Here is a 17,615-nt window from a genome sequence, read left to right on the forward strand (position 1 = left end):
GTGGCTCTAAGATGATATCAAGTATCTTTATTATTTAATTATTTTTTATTACACTTTAAAAGCAAATAGTATTATCCTAGATCCGTATGTGGAGGTTTTTTTTTTACTCCACTAACAATGTGTAGGATAATAATTCATTGGATGTTATTAAAAAAATAAAATATACCAACAAATGGTTGGAAGAAGTGGAAGTCGACTTTCTCCATATACTTAAACCAAGTTCAAATCATGGAGTTATTATTGTTGAGAAGGCTTTATTTGAAAACTATCTCGACCCAAACAAAATTAATTTCAAATCATAAAATAGATGAGGACTATATGTGATTATACAAAAAATTCATAAAAATCATTAAAATTAATCACCATTTCATCATTACTTGCATACTTGCATTACCATTGATGTTATTAATGATTTAATATTTTAATACGGTTTTTTATATTATTTTTAGTAAACTATATTTGTAGTCACCTAACTATATATATATATCACCTAACTATGAAAAGCTATAAAATTAACACTCAAGTATGAAAAGTTGTCTTTTTTAGTCACCAATTTGTTAACATTAGAATAAAAACAACTAAAAATCCAAGATGGTTGGGTAACCAAAAAAGAAAAATAATAATTGAATGATCATTTTGTAACTTTTCATAGTTGAGTGACCAAAAAAGAATAAAAACCATAATAGGATGATAATATTATAACTTTTCATAATTAAGTGATAAAACATAGTTGAAATACTACTAATGCCATTTAATTTTTTGGGATAAATTTTAAAAATTCCACCTAATTTAATAAATAAAAATATGAGATCCTAATAATATTTACATCTTTTATTATTTACATTGTTATTATTGTAGCAGGATTATTTTTATTTTTTTAACAATATCATTATAGGTTTTGATCATATCTATTTTTTTAATACAATACATAGAACTACTCATAATCTTTTCACAATCCATAAATAGGAGAACAATGCGGTGCAGCGTATTCGAACCCATGTCTTCTTAAATTGATAATAATGTTGGTGTCAATCGAATTAAAACTCAATCAATAATTTTTATTATATATATATATATATATATATGTATGGATGTTTTTGGGTGAAGTGTACTATGAGGGAATTTAGAAGGCATATCCCACTTATTTGCTTTTGCAACTTTGTCATCTTTTCATTTTATAGAATAAAAAACTGCCACTTTTCGAAACATGTGCGTTTGTGTCTTTTTATTGATGTAATAATTTATTTATGACATTCTCCAAAATGTTTGTAGTTAAAAGTACGAGATATTTATTTATTTAAAAAATAAATAATTTAGTTTGTATATTAAATTAAAGGGTAAATTGATTTTGTATGTTAAAAATTTTATTTATTTGTACTCTTAAAATTTAACATGACTAAATAAATAACCAAACAGTGGCATATGATGTGTCAGGTGTATCTCATGTTAACATACAATGATCAATTTTTAATTACAAAAATAAATAAAATTTTTAACAAAAAGATCGATTTGCTCTTAAATCTAAGGACTAATAGCTTTATTGTTTAGTAGAAATGACAAAATGCAATCCAACTTTTAACATAGAGGTCTCCATCGGTACTTTTACTGAATTGTGCATCATAATTTTCATTTTCTTTTTTGAATTTTCTTTAACATTTATACTATTATAAATAGATTGGTTGAGTTTGATTTTAGTTGATGAATTTAGTAGTAAACTTATTAAAAGTTAAATTTTAATTATAAGAATAATCATTTGATATATTGGTGGTGAAAATTTCTAATTTTATAAATAAGCAGAGTTGAGATCTTGTCATATGTCTTTTAATTGTGTTTAAAAATTAAAAAAAATAAATGATTAAAAAATTTTAATCTCACTTTTGAAGTTAAAAATTATCTTGCTTGTGCATCAAATAATTACCCTCGTTATAATACATTAATCAAATAAGATTAAAAATGTCATTTACTCTTAAAATGTTATCCATTAAGAATATTTTATCTCTAGACTCTAATATTAAATACTGCCATTAAAAATTGGTTTAATCCATAAATTGGTACCTAAATTATACATTTTTTCCTTCTTAGCACCTAAACTTTTTTTCCCAAATTGGTATCTCCGTTAGTCCAACCATTAGTCAAATCGTTAAGTCTATTTTAAAAAAAGACTTGATTCACAAATTAGTACCTAAACTATATCATTTTTCCCAAACTAATACCTAAACTTTTATTTGTCACAATTGGTACCTAAACTATTTTTCTATTACCCATTTTACACCAAAATGTTATATTCGTTAAAAAAAATTACAGCTAATAATAAACCGTCACGTCATATAAACTTAAAAAATATTCTTTTTAATTATTTTATTTTATTTTTTATTCTACATTATTTTTCTCTTTTTTCCCCTTTTTCCTTTATAATGCATACTAATACCAATAATACTTGAAATTTGCCCTCCTGAGGTCGAGGCACTAACAATTAATTCCATTTTCAAGTCATCGCATGCTTGCTCAACTTGATGGGATTGAAAAAGTTATTTCATTGATCAAAACTAGTGTTTTTAGAATTGGACCGATTAGACCAAGAAGTAATCAATGTACTGGTTTAGAGATAATGGTTGAACTGATTGACCCGCGAACCGATACAGACTAATTGAACCAAGTTAAAAAAATAGTTGAACCAATTTTCTTTATTCTTAAAATGCTTTTTTTTTAATTTTATAAATTTTTTAATAATTTATTTTATCGAAGTGGACGAAATGATCAAACTGAGAATTGGCGACTTGACTAGTTCGATCATCGATCTAGTTCTAATATATATATATGAGAAAATAATATTGTAACACCCCTAAAACCCTGATGTCATAAATAGTATTATTTCGGGAAAATATTTAGAAAAATTTTCACTAGTAGGAAATTGCATTTAATCGATAAAAATTAGAGGAGATAGTTGGACATCGGAGAAAGTCATTAGAAATGATATATTTTATAATTTATTAAACTGAGCTTAATGAAGTAAAGGTGTAAGGATTATGTAACACCCCTTAACCCCCAAACCGTCGCCGGAACAAGTTTATGAGGCATTACCGGACATATCACACAATTTACACATAATTTAAAAATAAACAACCAACATATTAAAGTAAATCATAATTTATATAAATTTTACTAATTGATTTCATTCATTCATTTTTTTTATAAAAATTTCGGCAGCATTTCGACTTATTTTTACAATAAACCCCCTGCAAAATTTCAAATATAACCAACTCAATTCCAGTATTTCAACCAAGGCATTTATATATTCAAATATACCAAAATACCATTTATCAAAGTGCACCCAAAATGAACATAACACATAATGTTTCCATTCTAAACTAAACATTTCCAACTCAAGCCATATCACATAGCTTGATCAAACCCCAAAATTCATACCAAAAAAATTAACTATACATGCCATATTTACATTAATTACAAAAGGTCCAAAAGTACCGAAAATTTCTTGGATAGTGTGATAGCAAATCTCCGACCTAGTCCAACATCGAGCTAGCTTCCGAAGTCTATAAAACATAAGAAAATAAATGAAGTAAGCATTAAGCTTAGTAAGCCGCATAATATAGAATTAAACTTGCCAATTTAACATTTAAGCATTTTAAACAATTAAATTCAACTCATTTGTCCACATAGTCTATTAACATCACCATCCACGAGTTAGTCATATAGCTAAATATATCATGTCGTCCATATAATTCATATATTCATAAAACAAATAATTCATGTAAATCATATAGCATTTATATCAATTCCATCCTAATCGTGTAACCTGTAATTCATCCAAATAATTATATAACTTTTTCATATGATCAGTAACAGTAATTATGCCCGTTGAACCTATTAGAACATCGAGGGATACACGGGTGATACACTATAAGTGTATTTATCAGAAATTCGTCAATTCATTGTCATTTTCGCTCTTTCGAGCCATGATCGGTAAGCTCATTCCGAGCTGATAAACGGTAAGCTCTATCAAGCTGAAACGGTAAGCTCATACAAGCTGTGGTGAGTCCGCAACAAATGCAGGAGCTCGACCAAACGGTAACCCTAGTGACAAGTCACTCGTATCCGACGATTTTCTAAAGTTCAAACGGGCTCAGTATTATCCAATTTCATCAATTAAGAAATGAAAAATCAATAGCTCAATTCCTCAATTCATATGCGTATTTATATATTTAATATAATTAAAAACATACATTTAAATACTCAAAATTTAATATTCAATGCCTATTATTATACCAAATCTATATAATGTATATAGTATTTGTAACATTTCATTTGCATTCATGTAAACAGTAATATAATAGCATATCGGTAATTTAAAATTCAAGTGGATCATTCATTCAACTTACATACATTTTTTTTGACAATTACAAATATTTAATAATTCAATTCTAGCTACACGAACTTACCTCGTATTTGCTCGAATACTTTCGTCTACCCGTCTAACTTTTGTTTCCCCCGATCAAGTTCCTGTATTTGTTTATCTTGATCTATATAAATTCAAATTTAACTCATTTATTCACCAAATCAATCAATTCAATCCATATAAATATATTTTGGCATTTTTACAAAATAGCCTTCATATTTTCGCATTTTGACACTTTAGTTCCTAATTCACAAATACACAAAATATACGAAATCTCTTTATACGAATTCTTAACCGAATACTATATATCTTCTAATCAGCCTATATTTTCATTTATTTCACATTTCGAACATAATATTTCTATTTTTTTATTAAACCCCTAAAGCTCATTTTTGTCAAAATTTACTTTATAAAACTTGTATATGTTTCAGCACCCATCAATAATCTAGCATAATACTTCAAAATATATCAGTATTCAACAATGGCATATTTCAAAATCATCAAAATTTTCAGAAATTAAGGTACGGGCTAGCTAGAATACAAAACAACGATCTCAAAAACGTAAAAATTATCAAAAACCGAGCAAAGAACATACCTTAATCAACAACCAAAATTGCCGAACCCTACTTTGCTCATAAGCTTTCTTTCCTTTGTTAATTCGACAGTATAGAAGAATGGATCATTGATTTTTCATGTTTTGTTTTATTATAAAAAAAAACTTATTAACATAATGACCATATTAACCTTAATAGTTAAAAATTACAAAACACCTAACGGCTGTCTATTTTTGACCATGCAATATTCTAATGATTAAATTACCACATAAGGACTCTATATAATAAAAGTCATAACAAATAGGTACCTTTACATATAACATTCAAAATTTGCATTTGACGCGATTAAATCCTTTTAATTAAATTAAGTATTTAAACGGTAAAATTTCTTAATGAAATTTTTATACTATAATTCCATCATGCTGTAAAACTTATTAAAATAATATAATAAATATTTTTACTCGGTTAAGTGGTCCCGAAACCACTGTTCCGATTAGATTCAAAAACGAGTTATTACAACTCTCCCCTCCTTTAGGGATTTTCATCCCCGAAAATCTTACCGGTAAACAAATTAGGGTACTGTTTTCGCATAGCTTCCTCGGGTTCCCACGTAGCTTCCTTTATCCCGTGTTTATGCCAAAGAACCTTCACAAGTGCTATACGTTTACTTCTTAATTCTTTATTATCTCGGGCCAGAATTCTAATCGGTTCTTCGTTATACGATAAATCTGACTGTATTTCCACATCAACGGGAGAGATCACATGTGAAGGGTCGGATCGGTATCGACGTAACATCGAGACATGAAAAACATTGTGTATCTTTTCAAGTTCAGACGGTAATGATAGTCGATATGCTACAGGTCCTATTCTTTCAACAATTTCATACGGCCCGATAAATCGCGGACTTAACTTTCTTTTACGGCCAAAACGAAAAATTTTCTTCCACGGTGACACTTTCAAGAATACTCGATCTCCAACCTGAAACTCTATTTCTTTACGTTTTAAATCCGCATATGATTTCTGTCTATCTGAGGCTGCTTTTAAATTATCTCGAATTACTTTCACTTTTTCTTCAGTTTCTCTAATCAATTCAACCCCATAAATCTTTTTCTCACTTAATTCTGTCCAGTATAATGGTGTCCGACATTTACGACCATATAAAGCTTCATACGGAGCCATTTTCAAACTTGTCTAGAAGCTATTGTTATATGCAAATTCAATCAGAGGCAAGTGTTTTTCCCAGCTACCTTCAAATTCAAGTATGCAACAACGCAACATATCCTCGAGTATCTGTATAACTCTTTCGGACTGACCGTCAGTCTAAGGATGAAAGGCTGTACTGAAATTCAATTTTGTTCCTAGAGCTTCTTGTAATTTCTTCCAGAATCTCGATGTGAATCTTGGATCTCTATCAGAGATAATAGACAATGGTACACCGTGTAATCGTACAATCTCAGATAAGTACAATTCAGCTAATCTATCCAGGGAGTAATTTGTACATACCGGTATAAAATGAGCCGATTTTATTAATCGATCAACGATAACCCAGATTGCATCTTTCTTTTTCAGAGTCAGAGGCAATGCCGATACAAAATCCATAGTAACTCTGTCCCATTTCCATTCCGGAATCATCACCGGCTGTAATAAACCTGATGGTACTTGATGTTCTGCTTTTACTTGTTGACAGATTAAGCATTTCGATACAAACTCTGATATATCTCGTTTCATTCCCCACCACCAGTACAACTGTTTCAAGTCATTATACATTTTAGTGCTACCTAGATGAACAGAAAAGCGACTACTATGTGCTTCGCTCAAAACTCTCTGAATTAATTCAGTATCTTTAGGTATGCAAATTCTATTCCGGAACATTAAACAATCATCAGTTCCAATACTAAATTCAGAATCAGAATTAGACTCACATTGGATTCGTCTGGCTTGTAACTCTCTATCATTTTTCTGAGCCTCGCAGATTTGATGTAGAAATATCGGTCTAGCTTCTAATTCAGCTAGAATGGCTCCATCATCACATAACATCATCCGAGTGTTCATTACTCGCAAAGCAAATAGAGACTTACGACTCAAAGCGTCAGCTACAACATTAGCTTTTCCCGGATGATAATCAATTACAAACTCGTAATCTTTCAGTAATTCGAGCCATCTCTGTTGTCGTAGATTCAAATCTCTTTGTGACATCAAATACTTCAGGCTTTTATGATCTGTAAATATTCGGCATTTCTCACCGTACAGATAGTGTCGCCAAATCTTTAATGCTAATACTATTGCAGCTAATTCAAGATCATGTGTCGGGTAATTCTTCTCGTGTAGTTTTAACTGTCGAGAAGCATAAGCTATAACTTTTCCATCTTGCATCAATACACAACCCAGTCCGTTTAACGATGCATCACTGTAAATCACAAACTCTTTACCCGATTCAGGTTGAACTAAAACTGGTGCCTCAGTTAACAGTGCTTTCAACTGTTCAAAACTCTGTTGACACTCATCAGTCCACTCGAATTTTACATCTTTTTGAAGTAATCGAGTTAACGGTACTGCAATCATCGAGAATCCTTTTACAAATCTCCGGTAGTATCCCGCTAATCCCAAGAAACTTCTGATCTCAAATACATTTTTCGGTGGTTTCCAGTTTATAATTGCGGATATTTTGCTTGGATCAACTCGGATGCCTTCCGCTGAAACAATATGACCCAGAAATCCGACTTCCCGAAGCCAAAATTCACATTTGCAGAATTTAGCATATAACTTCTTATCTCTCAAAGTCTGTAACACAATTCTCAAATGTTCAGTATGCTCCGTCTCATCACGAGAATAGATCAGAATGTCGTCAATAAACACAACAACAAATCTGTCTAAATACGGTCTGAATATTCGATTCATTAAATCCATAAATACCGCAGGAGCGTTAGTCAAACCAAAAGGCATAACTAAAAATTCATAGTGACCGTATCATGTTCTGAAGGCAGTCTTCGGTATATCTGAATCTTTAACTCGCAACTGATAGTAGCCTGATCTCAAATCAATCTTTGAAAATACAGCAGCCCCTTTCAACTGATCAAATAAGTCATCGATTCGCGGTAAAGGATACTTATTCTTTATAGTTACTTTATTCAGTTGCCTGTAATCAATACACATTCTCATTGATCCATCTTTCTTTTTAACAAATAACACCGGAGCACCCCACGGTGAGAAGCTCGGTCTTGTAAATCCTCTGTCTGTTAACTCTTGTAACTGTTCTTTTAACTCTTTCAATTCTGTAAGTGCCATTCTGTACAGAGCTATCGATATCGGTGTTGTACCTGGTAGCAATTCGATGCCAAATTCAACTTCTCTGATCGGTGGTAAACCCGGTAGTTCTTCTGGAAATACATCTAGAAAATCACTGACAACCGGTACCGATTCAATATTCAATTCTAACATTTTAGTATCCAATACATATGCTAAATATGCATCACAACCCCTTTTTACACATTTCTGAGCTCGAATAGAAGATATCACAACCGGTAATTCCCTCAAATCATTAGATTCAATCTGAAGAATTTCACCATTCTGACATTTCAGTTCTATACCCTTTCGTCTGCAATTTACAACTGCATCATGCAAATTCAACCAATCCATGCCCAGTATCACATCAAACTCGTCAAATGGTAGGAGCATCAAGTCAGCCAGAAAACAGTATCCCCGAGTCATCAATGGACATTTCTTACAAATTTTATCAACTAACACTGACTTGCCCAATGGATTCGATACTTTAACTACAAATTCTGTAGACTTAACATGTAAACTCTTTCTAAACACTAGTTCCATACAAATATAAGAATGAGTTGATCCTGGATCTATCAACGCAATTATATTAGTGTTAAAAAGAGAAAAAGTACCGGTAATAACATTAGGTGACGAGGCTTCCTCGCGTGCGCGTATAGCATAAGCTCGGGTAGGTGCTCGGGTCTCCGATCTCACATTTGAATCTCGTGTAGTACTGCGGTTTCCACTTTGATTCCCTGCATTTCGGAGTGGTCTACCCCGGGTAATAGTATTACCCACTTTAATTGTTTGTTCTCTATCAGCAGTAGATCTTTCCGGACAATCTCGTAAGAAATGATCTAACGATCCACATCTGAAACATGCCCCATTTTTCAATCGGCATTCACCATAGTGCTTTCGGTTACAATGTTTACAATCAGGTCCTGTATTTCTCACACACCCACACTAGCAATGGATGTCGTTTGGGGCTTCGGATTGAATGATCTTGCATCTCTTTCTCTGATTGATATACCCGCTGAAGCAGTGGAACGAGAATTGAAGTCTTTAGATTTCTTTGATCCAGACTGATGCGGTTTATTCGCGAATCTCTTTCTAGAATCTCTTGCTTCAAAATCAGCTTTTCGTTTCTCTTTGGCAAGTTCTTTGGCTTTACAAGCCCTATCAACCAGCACAACGAACTCTTTCAATTCAAGAATTCCGACTAACAATCGAATATTTTCATTCAGCCCATCCTCGAACCTTCTACACATGATAGCTTCAGTAGAAATACATTCACGAGCATATTTGCTGAGTCGTATACGGCCCTATTTCAAATCAAGGAATTCTTTTCTTTTCTGGTCGACAAATCGCTAACTAATATATTTCTTTCGAAATTCAGTTTGGAAAAAATCCCATGTAACTCTTTCTCGTGGAACAACTGATATTAGAGTATTCCACCACTGATATGCTGCATCTCTCAACAATGAAATAGCACATTTTAAGCATTCTTCTGGTGTACATGTTAATTCATCGAAAACTCTAATCGTATTTTCAAGCCAGAATTCGGCCCTCTCAGTATCATCACTAGCTGAGGCTCTGAATTCTTCGGCCCCGTATTTTTGTATCTTATCAACAGGAGGTCTATTCAATCGTAAAAGATCCATACCTCGTATATTTTTAGGGTTTGGTTGGGGAACTGGAGGGGGTGGAGGTTGTTGAGCAGCCGGGTTTGCTCGAACAAATTCAGAAAACCATTCAGACATCATTTGGAAGAAAGCTTGTTTAGCTTCTCCCTGACCGCCCGTAGCAAGGCTCGATTCAGAAGGCACAATTCCTTAAGTGGAAGCTGGCGCATTACTTTCTACATCGTCGGCCATTGCTCGACTTGGATCAATTTACTATATAAAACATAATTCAGAAGCTGTCAGGAGATATCACACTATCGCAGTTTAAATATGGCATGTATAGCTAGACTCGTAAACACTACGGTAGTCCTAGAATCGACTAAACCGTAGCTCTGATACCACTAAATGTAACACCCCTTAACGCTCAAACCGTCGCCGGAACAAGTTTATGAGGCATTACCAGACATATCACACAATTTACACATAATTTAAAAATAAACAACCAACATATTAAAGTAAATCATAATTTATATAAATTTTACTAATTGATTTCATTCATTCATTTTTTTATAAAAATTTCGGCAGCATTTCGGCTTATTTTTACATTAAACCCCCTGCAAAATTTCAAATATAACCAACTCAATTCCAGTATTTCAACCAAGGCATTTATATATTCAAATATACCAAAATACCATTTATCAAAGTTCACCCAAAATGAACATAACACATAATGTTTCCATTCTAAACTAAACATTTCCAACTCAAGCCATATCACATAGCTTGATCAAACTCCAAAATTCATACCAAAAAAATTAACTATACATGCCATATTTACATTAATTACAAAAGGTCCAAAAGTACCGAAAATTTCTTGGATAGTGTGATAGCAAATCTCCGACCTAGTCCAACATCGAGCTAGCTTCCGAAGTCTATAAAACATAAGAAAATAAATGAAGTAAGCATTAAGCTTAGTAAGCCGCATAATATAGAATTAAACTTGCCAATTTAACATTTAAGCATTTTAAACAATTAAATTCAACTCATTTGTCCACATAGTCTATTAACATCACCATCCACGAGTTAGTCATATAGCTAAATATATCATGTCGTCCATATAATTCATATATTCATAAAACAAATAATTCATGTAAATCATATAGCATTTATATCAATTCCATCCTAATCGTGTAACCTGTAATTCATCCAAATAATTATATAACTTTTTCATATGATCAGTAACAGTAATTATGCCCGTTGAACCTATTAGAACATCGAGAGATACACGGGTGATACACTATAAGTGTATTTATCAGAAATTCGTCAATTCATTGTCATTTTCGCTCTTTCGAGCCATGATCGGTAAGCTCATTCCGAGCTGATAAACGGTAAGCTCTGTAGAGCTGAAACGGTAAGCTCATACAAGCTGTGGTGAGTCCGCAACAAATGCAAGAGCTCGACCAAATGGTAACCCTAGTGACAAGTCACTCGTATCCGACGATTTTCTAAAGTTCAAACGGGCTCAGTATTATCCAATTTCATCAATTAAGAAATGAAAAATCAATAGCTCAATTCCTCAATTCATATGCGTATTTATATATTTAATATAATTAAAAACATACATTTAAATACTCAAAATTTAATATTCAATGCCTATTATTATATCAAATCTATATAATGTATATAGTATTTGTAACATTTCATTTGCATTCATGTAAACAGTAATATAATAGCATATCGGTAATTTAAAATTCAAGTGGATCATTCATTCAACTTACATACATTTTTTTTTGACAGTTACAAATATTTAATAATTCAATTCTAGCTACACGAACTTACCTCGTATTTGCTCGAATACTTTCGTCTACCCGTCTAACTTTTGTTTCCCCCGATCAAGTTCAGGTATTTGTTTATCTTGATCTATATAAATTCAAATTTAACTCATTTATTCACCAAATCAATCAATTCAATCCATATAAATATATTTTGGCATTTTTACAAAATAGCCTTCATATTTTCGCATTTTGACACTTTAGTTCCTAATTCACAAATACACAAAATATACGAAATTTCTTTATACGAATTCTTAACCGAATAATATATATCTTCTAATCAGCCCATATTTTCATTTATTTCACATTTCTAACATAATATTTCTATTTTTTATTAAATCCCTAAAGCTCATTTTTGTCAAAATTTACATTATAAAACTTGTATATGTTTCAGCACCCATCAATAATCTAGCATAATACTTCAAAATATACCAGTATTCAACAATGGCATATTTCAAAATCATCAAAATTTTCAGAAATTAAGGTACGGGCTAGCTAGAATACAAAACAACGATCTTAAAAACGTAAAAATCATCAAAAATCGAGCAAAGAACATACCTTAATCAACAACCAAAAGTGCCGAACCCTACTTTGCTCATAAGCTTTCTTTCCTTTGTTAATTCGACAGTATAGAAGAATGGATCATTGATTTTTCATGTTTTGTTTTATTATAAAAAAAAACTTATTAACATAATGACCATATTAACCTTAATAGTTAAAAATTACAAAACACCTAATGGCTGTCTATTTTTGACCATGCAATATTCTAATGATTAAATTACCACATAAGGACTCTATATAATAAAAGTCATAACAAATAGGTACCTTTACATATAACATTCAAATTTTGCATTTGACGCGATTAAATTCTTTTAATTAAATTAAGTATTTAAACGGTAAAATTTCTTAATGAAATTTTTACACTATAATTCCATCATGCTGTAAAACTTATTAAAATAATATAATAAATATTTTTACTCGGTTAAGTGGTCCCGAAACCACTGTTCCGATTAGACTCAAAAACGAGTTATTACAGGTTAAAAATGTAATTATATCAAAAAGTGACCATAGGTTGAATGTAACACCCCTTACCCGAGACCGTTTCTGGAGTCGAGCATGAGGCGTTACTTGACTTAACTTAAAAGTTCGGGGCATAAAAATTTACTTTAAAAATTAATTTCACCATTCACAATAAAGCTGTCCACCTGCGCAGAAGTCACTAAAATAATTATAACTCAAGCTATGAAACTAGAAATTTAGATCCGTAAATTTTCCTTGAAACTAGACTCATATATCTATTCACCATAAATTTTAAAGAATTTTTGGTTTAGCCAATTAGTACAGTTTATTAGTTGAAGTCTCCCCTGTTTCACTAATCGACTATCCTGACCTCTTGTCACTAAAATTCAATAATCTCATTGTAAAGACTTCATATGGTGCTTCCACTTATTTCTACTTAAAATAGAGTCATTAAGGAATTTAAACATATAAATTATAACTCATAATTCCTTTTGTACAATTTTTAATGAATTTCTAAAGTCAGAACAGGGGACTTCAAAATCATTCTGACCCTGTCTCACTAAATTTCAAATATCTAAAAATATATAACTCTTTTTCTTACTCTATTTCTTTCATGTGAAAGAAAGACTCTTTCAGCTTTAATTTCATACCTCACTAAACTTCTAATTCTATTTCCACTATTTTTGGTGATTTTTCAAAGTTACATCAATGCTGCTGTTCAAAAACTGTTCTATTGGAAATTTAAAAAAAATTCAATATAACCCCTTTATAATTACCTAACATTCCCTGCAAATTTCAAATCACAACCAACTTCAGTATTTCTACTACTTCACTTGAATACTAATGAAGTTCAACCAATCAACCATTTCAAACTAAAAACATGTATTTTCAATGTCTAACACAACCATCACATTCAATTTTACTTTGCATACTTAGTCATTCATTCTATTACTTTTTACTTCAATTCCCTATACATGCCATATAAATCCAAAAAGTTATTTAACAAAATCTACCGGAGTATATCTGGATAGTGTGATTCTCGATGTAGATCCGATCCTCCGAATGTATAAATACGTTAATCTACAAAAAACAATAAACACACACATGTAAGCTTATAGAAAAGCTTAGTAAGTTCATAGGCATAAAACATAAATCTTACCAAACATTTGTACACTTATACAATATACACCATTACTAAGTTTACCTGTCAACCACTATCTTTGGTGAGTTCCTTGGTACCTGTCAACCACAATCTTTGGTGAGTTCCTTGGTATAAACTCACTACTACTTATTCTTTTACCATAATTCCTTTGGGCCCATTTGTCACTTACCATCCTTGATCAAAATTAAGGAACGGTTACGGAAAATTGAGTACTTCACTTTCACTTTACCATAGTATAACTATGGTCTTACGTATGATCACTTATCATTTGTCCTTGATCAGATAAGTGTAGCTAAGCTACCACTTATCACTTTGTCACTTGATCAGATAAGTATAGCACTTATCACTTTTTCACTTGATCAGATAAGTGTAACTAAAGCTACCACTTATCACTTTGCCTCTTGATCAGATAAGTGTAGCACTTATCACTTTTTCACTTGATCAAATAAGTGTAGCTAAAGCTACCATTTATCACTTTATCTCTTGATCAGAAGTACTCAAATCTGGCGTTCCGCTAAATTTGATCTTTATTCGATTTTCGCATTTTTATTTTACTCTCATTTCAACACTAAATATATTTCATCATACATTATATAATTCATGAAATTAACATTTAATCATTAAATTTAGTCATATGAACTTACCTGGGTCGATTTGCAGAATTTGTAAAAGTTCAAGGACTAATCAACTACTTTTTCTTTTCCTCGGCTTGCTTCGGGTTCTCGATCTAAAATACAAATTTATTCATTCATCAGCATATAATTCTATTCTAATTCATTTCACAATTTATGCCCTTAAATTTTCGAAATTACACATTTACCCCAAACTTTACAGTTTTTACAATTTGGTCCCTACTCAATTAACCCCCCAATTGATCTAATTTTTCTCAATTAACACTATTTTCCAACTATTTTAGACTACTATATAGCCTTTCATATTCAAAACCGCAACACCAAACCCTAATTCTCAACTTGTTCACAATTAGGTCCCTAAAATCAATTTCTATCAAAATTACTTAATAGAATCATCATATAACAAAATTAAAGCTTTAATTCCATGTTTATTCATCATAAAAATTCAGTACTCATCAATGATAACTTTCAAAATCAGCCATAAAATCAATAACTAATGAAACAATTAGTTGGACCTAATTGTAAAAGTATCAAAACCACAAAAATTAGAAGAAATAATCAAGAATTAAACTTACATGATTCAAATATATGAAAAACCAGCTTGGAGGGACTCTTCAATTGCGTTTTTTGGCTGATAATTATGAAGAATTACCTAGAAACTCTTTTAATTGAGATTTTTTTTTATTTGTTAACTTTTACAAAATTTCCAATTTTACCCTTATTACATCACTTTTCCAGATTTTTCTTGCCCAACCGTCCAGCCCATATAATTTGGACCTAATTTCCTTTTAAATCCCTTCTTTTTAATCACTTAAGCTATTTAATCACAATTTAACAAAGTTTTACACTATTTTCAATTTAGTTCTTTTTAGTTAATTAACTATCCGAACGTTAAAATTTTCTAACGAAACTTTAATAACAACTCAATGACACTCTAAAAATATTTCTAAAAATACTTATGGCTCGGTTTAAAATCTTTGAGGTCTCGATACCTCGTTTTTGATTTTAATTATTTTAATATTTATTCATAGTACACTATTCACTATTTCAAAAAATTTCCTAACTTCACATTTACTTATTCTTATTAAATTAATAATATTTTCTACTCATTTGTTAGATTTAGTAATCTCGAATCACCATTCTAACACCACTGAAAATTCAGGCCATTACATTGGAAAGGTGAATATAAAAAATTATAAAAGGTAACAATTCTGAAGAAGATATATTAAGAGTAAAAAGAAAAAAAAAAGTAGTGTACTTTTGGATTGTTTTGGACCATTAGATTAAGCAGAGAGGAGAAATTTAATTTTTACACAAGCTGCTAGCCATTGAGGCAGTTTATGTGTCACATATATATATATATATCTTATTCTAGACCTAAAATGGATAGTTTTTTTTTTAATATTTTTATGTTTTTTTCAAAAAAATAGTTGATCGGACTATTGTTAATAAAAACAAGAATGAAGAAATAATCAAATCTCTATGAAGTATAAAAAGAGATAGAAATTAAAAAAAAAAAACCCCAATTCCACTACAATCCTAGATATAAAATTTAGTTCAAGGAGGAATTGAAAAACATCATGAAATAGTCATAGAAAAAGGAAACAAGAAAACACATAAATATCGAAATTGAATGTTTTTGATCACTTAACTTAACTATCAAGAAATAGTGACTTTAAAACATGTCATCTACTCTACTCCCGTTGTACATGATGCAATGTCAATTTATTTTTAAATAATTTTTTTTTTCAACCCAACGTGCCTACATTCATAAAATTTTAAAATATATTACAATAATGATGTAAGCTCTCATGTTGTTGGTCCTCTCATAAATTATATAAAATTTATATTATATAGAGAAAAATAAACATCATCTTAACGTGTGCAATTCATGATATTCAGAAATATCCTATAAATTTTTTAAGATGAAATAAAAAAATCTACCAAATATTAACCATTTCTTTAAATATATTATCAACATTTTTTTTAAATCAAGACCTAGAAAATAATTATATAAATAATTTACAAGTCCCGATATTCATTTATTTAAATACGACTTAATATCATAAACTTTTTTGTTAAAATAATTTACAAGAATCATGAAGTGTTTTTAATCGTATTATTAAGGTTAACTCTCACTCATTTCTATATTATATGCCTTACTATTGAATTTTTTGTCATTTTATTTTAGTTTTGTTGATTTTGCTCATAAAAAATTTAAAATATTTTGTTAGTACAAATGATAAAATTTTATTTTACTTTTGAATTTAATTATTTTCTAGATAAAAACTAAAAAAAATTATTTGTTCAAAAGTCATCTAACATATGTAACGGTAAACTTCAATCCTTAATGTAAGAACAATTGTTAAGCTCATGGTTTAACTTGAACAAAATAAAATTTAATAATGTGGCAATAGTTTTCAAATTTTGACCTCAAAAAGTATTTAATCCTTTATTTTAAGGTTGTAATTAGGCATGATGATTTTTTTTTATTTCTTTCTAAGACTTAAAAGGTATAAAAAATCTTTAAGAAAAAGAAAAAGAAAATCAATTAAACCCCTCTTCTTAATTCGTAACTAATTGAGTAATTATCGTTAACTTAAAAAATTAATTAAGTCATTTCATTAACGATTTCTGTCTTTGATCACGTTGACAATTAATTAATGAACTAATCAACGGTAACACCTGGCATTCCCAAATTTAATCATTTAATTTCCTAATAAATAATAATTAAAAATCATAAAAATTGTAAAATAAAAATTATTAAATTTATATAAAGGTATAATATTGTAAAAAATTATAAAAATGATGTATAAATGATTATAAAACTTAACCTGATTCAAAGCACAATCACCATCCAAATCACTTTCACTCAACATGCAAACTATCTCATCATCCTCCATATCACTCCGCCCCAACATCACGCTCTTCGTTTTCAAGCTCTCGAACATGATCACCTCTCTTTCCCCATCTATCAACAGCTTGAGCTCATTGCGAAGCTCCCTCAACAACCATTTGGCACCATATCTCTCCATCATTGAAGGAAAATAGTTCTCAAAATGGACCACAATGTCGACAACTTCTTCCATGGATGAACACTGTAAATTTCCAAAGATTT

General features: G+C 30.5%; 1 long non-coding RNA gene across 1 annotated transcript; it reads right to left on the minus strand.

Annotated features, from left to right (window-relative positions):
* Positions 1–3,295: 3,295 nt before the first annotated feature.
* Positions 3,296–5,420, minus strand: LOC121219301 (uncharacterized). Its single transcript, XR_005915967.1, has 2 exons — positions 4,458–5,420; positions 3,296–3,551 (listed from the first exon to the last, which is right to left on the minus strand). It is a non-coding gene; the product is annotated as an uncharacterized lncRNA (long non-coding RNA).
* Between the last annotated feature and the right edge of the window lie 12,195 nt (positions 5,421–17,615).

Source organism: Gossypium hirsutum, chromosome D07 (genome assembly GCF_007990345.1).
Source record: "Gossypium hirsutum isolate 1008001.06 chromosome D07, Gossypium_hirsutum_v2.1, whole genome shotgun sequence".
Lineage (NCBI taxonomy): Eukaryota > Viridiplantae > Streptophyta > Magnoliopsida > Malvales > Malvaceae > Gossypium > Gossypium hirsutum.